Here is a 15,127-nt window from a genome sequence, read left to right on the forward strand (position 1 = left end):
TGTGACTTAAAAAAAAAGAGTGGGGGGAGGGGAAAATGTCGCAAGCCTCAACAATTAGAATGCTTTGGCACCAACCCTGACATGGGGGCTGATAAGAGATGCCTTATCTCGGAAGCACCCCTAGGAAAAGGTCCCCTCCACCAGATAACGCCCCCAGTTGTGGATATGCCCTTTCAGAGCTAAGGATTTAGATAAAGGATTTGTGACAGGGGAGGGGGAAGAATGGAAGGAACTTTCCAAGTCCAAGGAGGTATTAAGTCTGTGCTGCTTGCTGTGGCAGAACAATGCAGAGGAGGAGGAGGTCTAAAGGCTGTCCTTATTTTTATTAAAAGAACGGGGAATCGGGCCTTGGGCCCTGCCTGCCTTTTGTCATCTCTCCCTGCCTGTCTGGCTGCAGGGGGGCTTCAGGGTGCCCCCTCCCCTAGGCCAGTGAGAGGGAGAATTAAAAAATAACAACACTCGAATAAGTACTAATAATAGCTTACTGAATGCTCCCCGCACCCCACCCCACATGCATCCTGTCTGTCAGATCGCTCCGCAGCCTCCTAGCGGCTTCTGTGGTGGGTTGTTTTTAGCCCCATTTTACAGATTAGGAAATGGTCCCAAAGAGGGGAAGTAATCTGTCACACAGCTTTTAGGTGGCAGAGACGAGGGTGTCAACCCCCATCAGAGCCTGCACCCTTGGCCCCACCCTGTGCAGCCCCAACCCCAGGGCTCATCAGCCTCCAGCTCCCAGAGGGGCTGGGCAGGAAGGAACAGAAGCAAAGGACTGCTGCTCCCTAAAGACCAAAGCTACTTTGATTCTACTCTAGGGGGGGCTGGAATCACAGAGAGGGAGGAGGTGAGAGGAGGGCAAGGAGGGCAAGCGGTGCCCAGGGCCACTCGCCCCACAAATAGAGGACGTTCACAGAGGACAACATGCTGAGCAGAACAAATCTGAGATGAAGAAAGCCTAGGCTCTGCCTCTTTGAAGTGGCTGTCATTTTCCCACTCATTCATTTATTCATTGAGGCAGCAAACACTCCCTGAGCATCTTTCAGGGGCTAGCCCTATGGATGCACACAAAGGGGGTTCTAGATGCAATCCATCCTTGAGGGATTTAGAAGCTTAAGTGTGGATGAGACAGGAAGTTGGGAGAAGGGAAAATCAATGAACATCCTGCCAAAAGGGAACATGCAACCAGAACTGGCTTCCCACTGCCAAACCTAGCCCATTAACAATGGACTTTCCTGGCCTTCTCCCGCAGCCGCCAACATCTCCTGGAAGTGGCAAGTGGGCATCTGATAGGTCAACAGTGTTCCCCTTGCCAGGCTGGGCTGGCCCTGGAGCAGGGCAGAATGCGAGCACTTGGGCTCCACAGCAGAGTGAGGCCGTGCTCCCAGGAAGGCCAAGGGTCATTCTGCTTCCACTCCCCGTCCTTTCTCCCTCCCGCTATTGCCCACTGGGGCCTCTGTGGCTGGGAGGGGAAGGTCATGCCAGGCCCTCCCTGGCATCCAATGAGACTAGAAGCTCAGAGAGAAAGGCTGGCCCCAGAGGCCTCAGGGTGGCACTTGCCAGGCAGCGGGCCAACGCTGGGGTTCTGAATGGCTGGGCGACCTTGAGACCTCTTTCTCCCAGTGCCTGTCTAAGTCCCTGTTTCCCTCAATGCATCTTAATGGGGAGTGGGCCTGCCAATGGCATGAGGCCCTTCCAGCTTGGGTGAGGGGAGGTTACAATTCAGTTTTCACACACAATCCAGTGTAAGACATGCAAGACACAGAGCTAGGTCCTGAACCCACTGGTGCCCAAATGGGGTTCTAGATGCAGTCTGTCCTTGAGGGGTTGAGAATCTTGAGTGGGGATGAGGCAGGCAGCTGGGAAAACCCAGCAGTTCATGTAAAGCGATGAAGAGACTGTTAGGGCTCTGAGTTCCATAAAAACATGCAGAGGAAATGCCTGCTACTCCCAGGGCCCCACAGCCTTTACGGAAGAGGGCAGGGCCCTCCCACAGTTCTCACCTCCAGCTCCCTTGAGGTACTTGAAACCTCATCCTCCTTCACCCTGGCCTGGCCACAGAGCCTGTTTCCACCTGCAGGGAAGAATCTGAAGTGGCGGCGGGAGGCCCAGGGCCCAGGGCGGTGAATAAGCACCGGATTGGGAGCCTGGGAGAGCTGGGGTCAGATCCTGGCTGTGTAGCCCTGAGTGGGTTGCTTTTCTGTGTTAGTCCCCACTGCCATGAGCCAGGAAAGCATGTAGCCTCAAAAAGCATCGAGGGGCAGGATTTGCCTGCCGTTGGCCAGAACAGAAGGGGCAAGGGGCCTTTGCCCGGGAGGCCATAGAGAATCTGGGTGCAGAGTCCCTCCCCCCCAACAGGAGGATGAACTGCCTGTCTCTCTGCTCCTCTCCTGCCTCTGTCCCTGTCTCTTACTCCATCTGCCTCCCTGTCCTTCTCCTTCTTTCCTGCTGTCTCCTTTCTTGCTCCCTTCATGACCCCACTCTCCCCTACTCTGACCCCCCCCCAGTTCTGCCTCTCTGTAAGGCAGCCAGAGAAGCCCTCCCCCATCCCTGTTCCAAGCCCGAGGCCTTCCAGGGGACCCTGTTAATAATTAAATGTTAATCTAAAAAGCAATTTGAGCTGCAGCTAGGCAGATCTGGTTAGAGATTACATTAGCATGGAGGAGGCGAGGGTAATTTTCTTTAACCCCTCTCCTGATCTCTCAAGCCCCGGAATCTTCAGGTCACACTGGCACTGCTGATTAAACTGGCGCGGGCTTGGCTGTGGATAAGGGGCCTGTGAAAAGTGATTATTTCCCACTGCCATTTGGGCCACAGCACCAGAAGGGGATTTTCACTCTCTTTTTTTAAGGTTGGGGGGGGGGGCATTGCCCTCTTTAACTGAGGCCTCACCTCCTGCCTGGATTAGTGCTGCCTTCATCCCCACTGCCCAAGTTCTCGCTAAAACGCAAATCTGGCCACAGAGCACCCCTGCCTCCCTCTGGTCTCAGGACAAGAAACGCCAGCTTCTGTTCCAGGGGACATCCCTCCCTTTGGTCCTCTCTCACTGTTCCTAGCACCTCATTTGGGCCCTGCCCTGGGTGGGGCACTGGAGCCACAGATGCTGGTCGTTCTGGGTCGCAGGGGAGAACAAAAAGTGAACCGACAATGATGAGTTCTGGATAGCAGGCAGCGGAGTCCAGAGGCGGGCATCCCTTCGGACATGCCACTCACCACCACACCTGCTGGCCTTTGCCCACTCAAGCCCTTCTGCGTGCAAGCCCTTTCCATGTCTCTACCCCTTAAAATTCTCCTCTGCTTTCAAATGAAGCTCAGGTTCCTCAAGGGCTTCACGGAGACATACAAGGTGCTTGATAAAGACATTCGATGAATAATGGAGTGAATGGGGGTCCCTGTGTGGCTCTCCCTGACCCCTCCTCCATCGGCTCACGGTGCTCTGATCAGTGGCGGTGCATAGTAGGCCCTCGGAAACCGTCTCCTGAAGGATGGGTGAGAGGCTGACCCAGACTAGGACAAGGCAGGGCTCAGGAAGTGTCCCGCTGGAACACAGGGCTGCCGGTTCGGGCCGTTCAGCACCACGGCCAGCTCCCAGCACATGTGCCCTGGAGAAAGGGGTGGGGCCGATCCTGGGAGCGTAGTGACGTCAGTCGCCATGGGAACTAAACATGCCGTATCTGCCCTGGGCAGCACTCCTACCTCTGGACAGGAAGGACAAGACAAATTAAGCACCTACTGTGTGCCAGTGCCTGTGCTAGATGCTAAGGCAGTGATGGACCGTGATGGGGGGAGGGGGGCGAGGTCAGAGGGGCAATTACAAGGCAGGATAACAAGCCATAATGGGGCCACACTACTTATCCCAGGTGTGTCAAGATGAAACCAGAGCCCTTCTGCCTTGTAAGGGTGCCAGTATTGTGTGCTGGGCTTTGGAACCAGATTCCTGAGCTTTCTCTCTTAACTAAACCCCAGCTTTATCCCTTAATGTTGTGGCCTTGGGCAAATACCTCCGCCTCTCTGAGCCTCAGTTTCCTTGTCTGAAAAAAATGTTAATTCCTTACCTGGAATTAGTACAATTAAAGTGCAGGGTCAAGTGGTAACTCCTTAAGTAGTGGACATTACTAGTAGGGTGGATGATTATTATCTACAGATAGGCAGGTAGGAAGCATCGAAGAGAAGAAGGCAGGGGAGGAAGTCCCAAGCACAGGCAAGTGACAGACAAATATAAGGAGACGTGAAAGAAATTGGTGTACTGGAGAACTTGAAGCAGCTCCAAGCTGCTGGAGAAGATACCTTCTTGGTGAGTAACTGACAACACCCCATGTGTGTGAGGCTGGGCAGAGTCACCAGGACAGAGAGGACAAGGGCAAAGACCCCCTACCTCAAGGTGAGGTGACCCTCTTCCTGTGGGCAAGTGCTGGTTCAGGGCAGGGAGAGGCTAAAAGAAGGTGCTGTGTGTCTGGGTAGACGAGTGGGGGGAGCGCATATGAAGGCTAAAAGCTGCCTCTCCCAGGGGTGGGGTAAGGGGGGCAGTTGTTGCCACTGGCAACAGAGCAGGCTGGCCCAATCCCAGAGCCAGAGTCTCCTGAAGGGTAGCACCTAGGGAGTGACTGGGGGGCTCATTCTCATGCAAATGAGCCTTCAGGAAGCCCTAGTAGGGGGAGCAATGCCCCCAAATCTCAGACCCCTCCCCAGCTTCCACCTCCAAGGTGGGGAGTTTGGGGGCAGGACCAATTGTACAAGTCATTCAAGGCCTCCGCTCTCCCAGTTCAGGCCTTGGTTCTTTGATCACAGTGCTATCAAGTCTCTGTTGTTCACCTTCCATCAAAGGGATGAGGGAGGGTGACGCTGGGAGTCAATACCTAATGCCATCAGTGCTAGATGCTATAATAGGGGCTGGGAAGCTCAATGGAAAGGCCTCAACCCATTATTTTTGGAGGAGATCATCGAACCTTCCTGAAGGAGCAACATATAAGCGGAGACCACACGGACAGTGAGTTACTAGATAACTCTGGACAACAGGATAAAGGGCAAAAGTAGGACCTATCATGGAGCTGGGAGGGGCTGGGTGCTCCCATCCATCCTCTTGCCTATTCCCCCTGCCCTCCCTGCTCCAGGTTCCTGCACCACCAGTCAGGGTTAAGTCAGCAACAGGGAAGGAGAAAAATCTAATAATAAGAGCAATAATAGGAGCTAGTTTTTATTTCTAGTGTTCCCCATGGACTCAGCACTTCACAGACATCACCTGATTTAACCCACCCCACACCTGGGAGGAAGAGACACTTCCTATGGTCACTGGACCCAGGAGGAAGCAGGTCAGAGCGGGGAAGGGGCTGTCCAGGACCACAGGCCAGCAGTGAAAGGGGCAGGAAAGCCCAGTCGGAGGGGTGGGCCTAGAGGAGGAGACCACGAGGGGAAAGGAGGAAGGGAAGACTGTGCCCTGCAGGAATGGCCTGGAGTGCTGAGGTGTGGGGCTGGACAGAGTGGGCAGGGGAAGGCTTGAAAAAAGTGGCTGGTGAATGCTGGTCTGGACCTTTGGCATGAAGCCGAGGTTCAATAGCTATTAGGGGGTGGGGGAGTCAGGCTGGTGCAGAAACCAGTGGAGCCTTGGGGCAGGGGTGGGAGAACAGAACAAGACACTCCAGCCCAAAAAATAGCACCCAAAATATACGTGGGCCAGGCCTCCAACTTCTGCCCCTTGCTGTGAGCTAGGCTCAGGGGGTGCACCGTCTCTTACCCCTTTTCTGGTGGAGGAACTCCCTCCATGTCATCTTCACAGGCGCCCTGATTTTAGCCCTGGGGTATGGGGAGCAGACCACCTGGGTTCCACCCCCAGCACTGCCACAGCCTTGCTGTGTGACTCTCTGGGGAGTTTGATTTTTCTTCTTTGTGCTTCTCTGTGTTTCTAATTTCTCTGTGGTGAACATGCATTGCTTGTTTTGTTTTTTTGTTAGTTTGTTTAATAACTTTCTAGAACGGATTTAGCCACTGACCGTGGGGGTGTGTTGTAAATTCCCTGATAGGACAGGAAGCAGCTGCTCCGGAGGCGGTGGGCTCACCCAGGGAAGGTGGAGGGGGCCGGGAGAGGGGCGCATATCCAGCCTGGCCAGCCCTCTAGCAGGCCCTGTCAGCGACTCTCCTACAGCAGACCCTGTTCGGCCACATGCCTTATCACCTCCCAGCTTCCGTGGTCCCTACACACCGTTACCCACCCTGCAGGCCAGGTTGAGCTTTTCCATGTGGGGTGAAATGCCTTCTTCACTCACAACGAACTCCCCACTGACTCCTGTGGCATTTCTAACAATATCCTCAGAGGTCCTGCGTGAACTTCTGCCTGCCTCTCTCCCTCCCTGCACTGTCCCTCTCCCCTTGGTCACCCTGCTCAGCTGCACAGGCTCTTTTTCTGGTCCTCTAACAGGCTACTTCGGCCTTACCCCAGGGCCTTTGCATTTGCCGTTTTACTCCTACCTATTCCACTACAATGCTCTCCAATAAAAATATAATAAATTTTCTAGTACCCACAAGAGAAATTATGTTTAACAATTTTATTTAATCCAGTATATCCAAAATAGTATCACTTCAACATGTAATCAATATTCAAAAAGGACTAATAAGATATTTTACTTTTTTATTTTCAGGGTGGATTTTACACTGACAGGACAGTTCAGTTCAGACTAGGCAACACTAAAACTCTTTGTACCAGCTCCATCTCCTCATTCATGTCTCAACTCAAACACCACCTCCTCCGAGAGACCCTCCTTGATCACTCCATCTAAGTTAGTAATCCCCTGCCCTGGCCACTATCCCATCACCATTGTTGTTTCTTCATGGTCATTACCACTCTGAAATTATAGTATTGATGAATGATTTAGCATCTATCTCCTCTACTGCACACACTCTACTGTGTCTGAATACTGGGGCACACAGTAGGTGCTCAGGGTGGGCAGGTGGTAGAGGATGGGGCTCAGGATGGCAGCCCAGGGCCCCTGTGCACCTACTGCATTCCAGAGAGGCAGGGACTAATCTGTGTGTGTGTGAATGCATGTGTATGTGGGACGGACATACGCACGAACACACACATACACATAAAGATCCCCACCCCTCCCCCCAGTTATAAAAAGCGGGCCCAGAAGATGGGCCTCTTTTCAAAATCAGCCCGGCGCAGAGAAACGGCTGTGACGGCACAAAGCCGAGATTGAATCAGCGACGGGCCCGACTGCCTGGTGACGGTTACAAATGATCTGATGTGGAAAAGACGGGATCAGATGTGTGCAGAACAGTGGCTGCTCGGAGCCCCCAGACAATGGGCTGCTGTGCCGGCTGGCAGGCAGGTGCCCCCAGAAGCTCAGTCCAGCACAGGCCGATGGGTGCAGGGCCCAGGCTGGGCTCAGCATGGAGCAGGCCATTCTTCGGAGCCAGGTCCCGGACCAGCCATGCCCATGAGCCCTGCTTGACCAGGACGGTCATTTCTGCAAGGCGAAATGAGACACTTCCTAAATGCCTGATGCCTGGCAAGAATGTCCCCATCATGCAACCAAGTGCTCAGCTCTGGGCAGTTGGGTGATGGCTGAATTTTTCTGCATCAGACTTGCCATTTCCAAATACTAAAAGATGAATATGACTTTTATACTAAAAGATGAATATGACCTTTGTAATGGGGGAGGAAAAAGAACCCTCTCCCTCTTTGCACGCCACCAACCCCTAGCGTTTTGCTCTCTGCGCCTCAGAAGGATTGGCAGGAGGGAGCCACGTTCCTGCCATTCATGCTCTGGGACAGCCACCAGAACTGGGCCCCACCTTACCCACAAGGGGTGGGTCCAGAGAGACAGTGTAGCTGGCCCAGGGGTGCACAGCAGCGAGGCAGTCCAGGTGGGGCCTCACAGACCCATCGCTAGTCCTTTCTGTTCCAAGGTCAGGCACGTGGTATATATTTAGTAAATCCACACTGAGCAGAGGGATGCACTGGGGCCTCTCTTACCCGCTCCTTGCAGGGCCCAGGGCTCACAGGTCTCCTCTCCTCTCCTCTCCGGTCATCTGCCTTGGAGTCTCTTCCCCCTCCTCTCACTGCATAGTCCACCACCTCAGCCCATCAAACCCCGCTACACATCTGTAACTCCTGGACCTCAGAGAACCGTGTATTCATCAACACAGGGGTAAGTGGGCAGAGGGACATGGCCTGGGAGGCAAGGCAAGCCCCAACTCCAGCTGTGTCCTGGAAGCTCTAGGGCTGGGAAGCTTCTGGAGGAGAGGAAGGGCCCCTTGGGAGGTCTGGGCAGGGGCTGCTTCATCTAGCATTGACCACATGCTGGACACCACATCTCAGCCTTGAGCACACCCTGAGAGGTGCAGGTTTTTCCTCCGCTCCTGTTCTGTAAGGGGAGCAGAGGCCCAGAGAGAACAAGGGTTCGTTCAAAGCCACGTGGTGGGGTCTAGAAGCGGAGCTGGGTCTGTGGGGCTCTCAAGCCTGTGGCAGGGCCATGCTGAGGGAAGGCTGGCACTCCAAGTGGGCACCCAATGGCCTAAGAGACTGGCCACTCCTGGGGTGGGCACTGGGTCAACTCCCCCAGGCACCAGCCTGCCCTGAGTGGTCGGTATGAATGTAGGCCAAGAGGCTGATGCCAAAAGGGACATCCTGAGCTCAGCGAAGTTAGCCGTCTATCACCATCACCAGGACTGTATCCTGCGACTGGTCCGTACTCCCGACCCTTGGGGCACTGCCCGCCTCAGCCTTTTCGGTAGCATGCAGAAAGGGCCCAGCAGCACCATGGCTAAAGCTCAAACCCGGAACTGCTGTGTTCCCACCCTGGCTCTGCCACTTGACAGCAGGACTCTCTTCAGTCAGTCCCTTGGGGCCTCAGTTTCTGGGGCTAGAAGCCCCACCTTCCTCCCCTGGCCGTGAGGAGGCACACATTGACTGCAGTCACCCGCTCAGGGCAGTGGCTACTCTCATGGTTGTCCTCTCAGCTCCTTAAAATCCACTGCCCACTGGGTGCGCACTGTGCCAGCAATGCTGACCCTCAGCTTTCACCATTAATGGGCCAGAGATAGCAGCAGGGGCTTAGAGAGGCCAGAAGACTTGTCAGTGGTCATGCAGAGTAGGGGGGAGGGGCTAGGGAGGGGCCTGCAGCCCTGGCCTGAGGGCCCTTGAGTTTCAAGAACTAAAACCGAGCTCCTAGCAGTTTATCCTTATTTGCCACACCTCGCCTGACCACCTGCTGTGTGCCAGGCTGTGGGACCAGAGGAGACTCAGACACAGCAGAGATGATCAGGCACATAGGCAGCAACCTCTGACCTCGGGCCAGCTGGAGGTCTGAAGCCCAGAGAAGAGGACTCACTCCCAGGAGGGGCAGCTTCTCAGAAGAGGGAGAATCTGAACCCCTTGGCTGCGTGCTCCTGGGGGCAAGGGCAGCGCCCAATCTTCCAGGAGGGGAAACTGAGGCACAGAGGAGAAGCCACTTGCCCAAGGCCATCCAGTGAGGGACTGGGATATCAGGCATTTGAACACATATCCGTTTGGCTCTGTGATCATGACCACCCACCCACAGCCCCGCAGCCTGAGAGGGCGCGTAGGTCAGGGTGGAGGTGTGCCACAGAAGAACGGACACAGGTTGGAGAAGCTGGGGTTGGGGAGGGGCCTTGAAGGCCAGGCTGAGGTCTCAGCACATCAGCCACAGACAGGAGGAAGCCGTAGAGGTCTCTGGAGCTGGCCCATCTGGGTTCAAACCCTAGCTCTTCCACTTGTCAGCTGTGCAGCCTTGGGCAGGTCAGTTAACCTCTCTGCGCTTCAGTTTCCCATCTGAAGAAAAGGGTTCAGATCTATGAGGTTGAATTTTGGCACATAATGAATTTGATGTATTAAATTATAAAAACAAAACACCGAAAGCTGGTGGACTGAGACAAGGCCCAATCAGGTTTGGGGACAATCCAGTTGCTGGGCCTAGTGCACAGTTTGACCCAGGGCAGTGGGCACTGCCTGGCACACAGAGCACAGCCCTCCCAGGTGGGTTCCAGGCCTGGGGAGGGTGGCCATGGAGTTGCGAGCCTCTTCGGGGCGCGCACCAGCATGTGCGTGCGCACGGCTGTGTGTTGCTACAGCAGCTTCTATGCAAACATGTTAATTTGTTTTCATTTTGTGTTTTTTTTTTCCCTCACAGGATAATTGGGTGAGTTTGAAGTCTTGGCGAGGCTGCTGATTATAGCTGTTTGGGTGGTGCCCTCGTGGGGCTCGGCCCTGCCTCCTGCTCTGGCAGTGAAGGCGGTGTCTGTGGGTGTCTTAAGGGGCATATGGAGCTGCCTCTGGGCCTGGGGGCTCTTATTGGCCGGGGATGGGGATGGGGGACACCCTGCGACTTCAATCGTGCCCTTCACCCAGACAGTACCACATCATTGAAGCATGCAAATCCCGCCCACAAACATCTTTTCTTTCCCTGTTTGCTGCAGTAAAAAAATAAATAAGTAAAAAATATGTTAAAAATTGTGACGTGGTTGCCAACACTAAAAAAAAAAAAAAGAAAAGCAAGAACAAAAATTCCACCTAAAATTCTCATTGTCTGATTTCTCTTGAAAACAAACTAAAACTGGCAGCTCTGGAACCACTGAGTCCACATTCCCACGAGGCTAAGTGGCAGCTGCTTTGTTCACGGAGCCACCTGGTTGACCCCTTGGGCACCTGAGTTTTCTGCCTCTGGGAAGGGTGCAGGTTTTGAGGTCAGATGGGCAGAGCCTCAGACCGAGGCTCCGCCCTCAAAAGCTGTGTGGCCTCAGCAGGTACCTGTCCTCCTGAGCCTTCTTGTCCCATCTGTAAATCTGCCTTGCCTTGGGAAGATTAAAATGAGATCACTGAGTTTTCAGGAGCTTAGTAGGGGCTCAGAAGTGTTCATTCCCTCCTGCAGAAGAGTAGATAGAGCCAGGGTGGGGAGCTTCCTGCTCCTCAGGTGTTCTGCACTTGACCCTGTTCCCAGATACGCAGCCTTGCCAATGATCTTCGAATCTGTTTGTCCTGCTAGGCGGGGACTAGGTCCCTGAAGGTCAGGGCTGTGTCTCTGTTTCAGACTTCACAGAAGACCTACTATGTGCCACACTGAAGAGCTGGGAGAGAGATAAAAAGGCTTAGTGCTCTGGTGGCAGTGAGCAGGGTACAAGGCCCAGAGAGGGGACTTCCAGCCTCAACTAGACCGGGGGTAATTGGAGAAGAGGCAAGTCGGAGCTACCCGTGTAGAGAACATGCATGTATGTGTGTGCACACATGACTGAGCTGGGGAAGGGGACAGTGGAGGCACCCCTGGGGAAAGGCCCAGAGGAGGGAATGGTCTGGTGAGTGTGAGCTGGTCCCAGGTAGCTGGAAAATGCTGTGGACTTCCTGTGGGTAGTTCTGGGCCTCCCACAGAGCTGGCTCACAGAGGGATTTGGTCAGGGTCTGCAGTGGACAGCCGCCCCATGGGCCAGGTCAGGGTTAGGAAGAGATTAAAGGTGGGCCTTCCAGGAAGCTACCTTTCCTTGCTCGGGGCTCCTTGGGACCCTGGGACCCTTGATCAGTCACTTCAGTTACCTGAGCTCCAGTCTGCTGACCTGTACCATGGGGCTGTGGCAGGGACGCAATGAGACAACTCCTGCATGTGCTTATGCTCCTGAGACTTATCCCCCACATCCCTGTCACCCACCCGCTGCCTCAGCTTGTCCTCTCGCCTCTCCCAGGACATAGTAGGGATGCTGGAAACCCAAGCCACATTTGTGTAGCCTGAGCGTGTGCAGTAGACATGGAGCTCAGTGCTTTACCTGCCCACCCCCCGTCCCCCAGCACATCCCCCAAAGCTGGATTCTATTTCATTCTTACTTTTAAGCCAAGGAATTGAGGTTCAGAGAAGGTTTCTCAGGTAGGGTCCTCACTAATGCTGCAGCCACTAGTTCAGAGCCTGACCAGGACAGAGGGATGAAACGGACACCTGATGCCCATCCAGGGAGCAGAGACAGCCAGCAGCCTTCTCGAGACCATCCAGGCAACGAGGTGGGCACCTCAAGTCGCACGCAGCTTTGGCCTCGGACCTCCCGACCAGCAGGGCACAGATCCTGGCCCCGTGACCAGCTGTGGGAGTATGGTGAGTCCTTTGTCCTCTCTGAGCCTCAGTGTCTTCATGTGTCACATGGGACTACTGCCTTTTACCTGTGGGGTTAGTGGAGTATCTGGCCCAGTAGCAGCACACAGTAGGCCCACAGCAAACCCAGTGAATGGCTTCCAGTGGCTCCATAGGAGCCAGAGGTCTCCAGGAAATGAGAGGAAGGCAAATAATGGTGGAAGGAGACCACAGGGGAGATGATAGGCTTCTGGCCAGTCCCCTGGGGGTGGCAGCAGACCTCTGTGGAGGGCTTAGACCTCCCTGGTCACACAGGGTAGCAGCTGGCAGCACCCCTTCCCCCACTGAGCGCCACACAAAGGGGCCTCTATTTCTGGCTCTGAGTATTTATCCCTGGCCAGCACGGCTGCACCCGCCCCCTCCACACCCCAATGGCTGCCCCGCCTGGCCCTAGCCTGCACAAAGGCTGGTGTGTCCCCGCAGAGCCAGCCTGGCCTCCAGAAGACGGGTCCACAGAGAGCCAGAGAGCTCAAAAGGGTCTTGGGGAGGGTTCATAGTGTGTGTGGCAAGGTCACATCCAGGTCACGATGGGGAGGGGACTGGGAAGGCACGAAAAAGACTACGGAGTGGATGAACCTGGATGTGACTCTGACTCCAGCTTCCCCCTGACCCCAGCTGTGTAACCTTATGTCACTTTGGACCTTGGTTTTCTCATCTGTACAATGGAGACAGTGATAGTAACACGCTCAACTTTCTGGGATGTTGAAGGCTCAGTTAGGTGATGCGGGGCCTGGTGTACAGTCAGCACCCAGCACCTTAGGGGCCAGATTAGAGACACCCGGATCAGGGGTGATGGGTAGGAGTGTCCCAGGGTTTGGCCAGGCATGCTCTCAGTGTCTCCCTCCTTAGCCCTGCCCTGGAAAGCTGGGGGGCCCAGGCCCTGGGTAGGGAGGGGGAATGGCACCCCTTGTAGACCCCCTCGCCCTCCACTCTCCATCCACAAGGTCCGTGTGTGCTGTTGCTGACCCTCAGGCAGGGCCTGAGTCCCCTACTGCCCCTGGCCTTTCTGCTGGCCTGTTCATGAAACACCTACTGTGTGCTGCGACTTTTAGCTCCCTCATCTCCTTTCAATCCTATGACTACCCTATCTGGGAGGGAGGGCACAGCAGGGTGGCACAATGGTTAGGGGCTCTGGAGTCCAGGAACGCAGGCCCAAACCCCAGCTCTACCACTTCCAGCAACGGGACTCCAAGCCTCACCCTCCCTGTTGATCCTTGAAGAATCTGTACAACAGCCAAATGAGAAAAAGCCTGCTGAGCCCCTCAGCCCAGAGTCTGGCCCCAGCCAGCTTGAAATCCTGACCAGTGGGCTATCATTCCCAACTCACAGGTGGCGAAACTGAGGCCCAGCTGGCAAGTGGCACAGTGCCTGGTGTGCAGGAGGTAGCCAACAAACCCAATGGATCATTCTAGGACATGGACTAGGGATTTGCAGTCACCTAAGGGACTCTGGTCCCCTTTCTCCTTGAGGATTTTGCGAACATTTTAGCACTTTGTCCTTGTTCACAGACATCCTCAGCTCTGTGGGCCAGGGCGGGGGGGGCAGGAGACCCAGGCCTGGAGCCTGACCCATCTCCCTGGCTGACCCCCAGGAGAACCGTACCCTGCCACACAAAGTCTGTCTTTCTCCCTCCCACCCGCTCAGGGCGGTCAAGTGAACAGCAGAATACCAAGTAATTAAGTCGGCGCGCACCACCCGGGCGCCCGGGAACACTGTGGAGTTTCCCTTTTATGTTTATAGCAATTGTATGAAAATGTGCAACATGAAGCGGCACCAGCTGACAAACGAGACGAAACAGACAGGATTCCAGGCCGGCTTTTTTCCGAGCCTGATTGGCATTAATTGTGAGCGTTTACAAAGCACAGCTCGGCGCCTGACATTTGCTTCAAGCGAACGTTTCCTTCTAATAGTTTTAATGATTACAGTGGGAGCTGGTGATCACCGCCGGGAGGGGAGAGGGCTGCCTGCTGCCTGGCCTGGGCTCCTGCCAGGGGCCTGGCCAGTCTGTGCTTGCCCAGGTCCCAGGGGTCCCACTCTCCCCTGCTACCTGTTGTGGGGGGGCTGCACCACCGACCTGGCCTTGGAGTCTTGGGCACAGGGACCCCAACATGGGGCCTGGCGGCTTGCACACACTGAGCTGCTGGCTTATGAAACTGATGGGAAACCCGCAGGCACAGTGACTCCAGGCAGACTTAGGAAAGAGGGAGGGAGAGGAAGGAGGGAAGAGCAGCGGACTCCATTGGCCTGGCTCTGAGGCTGGAGGGCCTGTTTCCTTATCTTATAATGGGGGTAGGAAGGACCGGCCCCACAAACGCTGGCTGCTATTCCCTTGCTGTGTGACTTTGGCCAAATCCCTTTCCTATTCTGGGCCTATCCTTTCTCACCTATAATGTGAAGGGCAGGGGCTTGGTCAGCTGGAGTCACAGGAAATCAGGGTTCCAACCCCAGCTCTGGCCTCTTTCCAGCTGCATGACCTTGGGAGAGTCCCTTGATCTTTCTGAGCCTCAGTTTTCCTTGTCAGGAGAACAGAGATCACAATCCCCACAGTCCCCACAGGCTGCCCAGTGGTTTCTTGACTTCAAGAGAAAGGGTGAAAAACCCCTGAATTTCTGGCAAGCCAAAAGCCTACGTCTCATTCCCTCCCTGGAGTCCTCCAGATACCCACTCATGGGTGTGTGCATTCACACACCCACTCACTCACTGAACACCAAGTGTCCCGATTAGGGGTGCTGGGAAGACATCAGTGAACAAAGCCGAGACCCTCCCTCGGGAAAGAGAAATGACAGATCTTCACGTGCAGTATCCCATCAACTTATCCCCGTTTTATAGAGGAAGAAACTGAGGTACAGAGAGGAAAAAAAGATAGTCTGAAGTCACGGGGATAAGGTGACGTGGTGCCCAGACCCTGGCAGGCTGCCTAAGAGTCCTTCCGGAACCCTGCACACCAGCCCACTACGGCCCCAGGTGGAAGCCCTTTCTGAAGTCTTGACCCTTGGGTGGGGCTCATC

Source organism: Furipterus horrens, unplaced genomic scaffold (assembly GCF_987537825.1).
Source record: "Furipterus horrens unplaced genomic scaffold, mFurHor1.1.pri manual_scaffold_11, whole genome shotgun sequence".
Lineage (NCBI taxonomy): Eukaryota > Metazoa > Chordata > Mammalia > Chiroptera > Furipteridae > Furipterus > Furipterus horrens.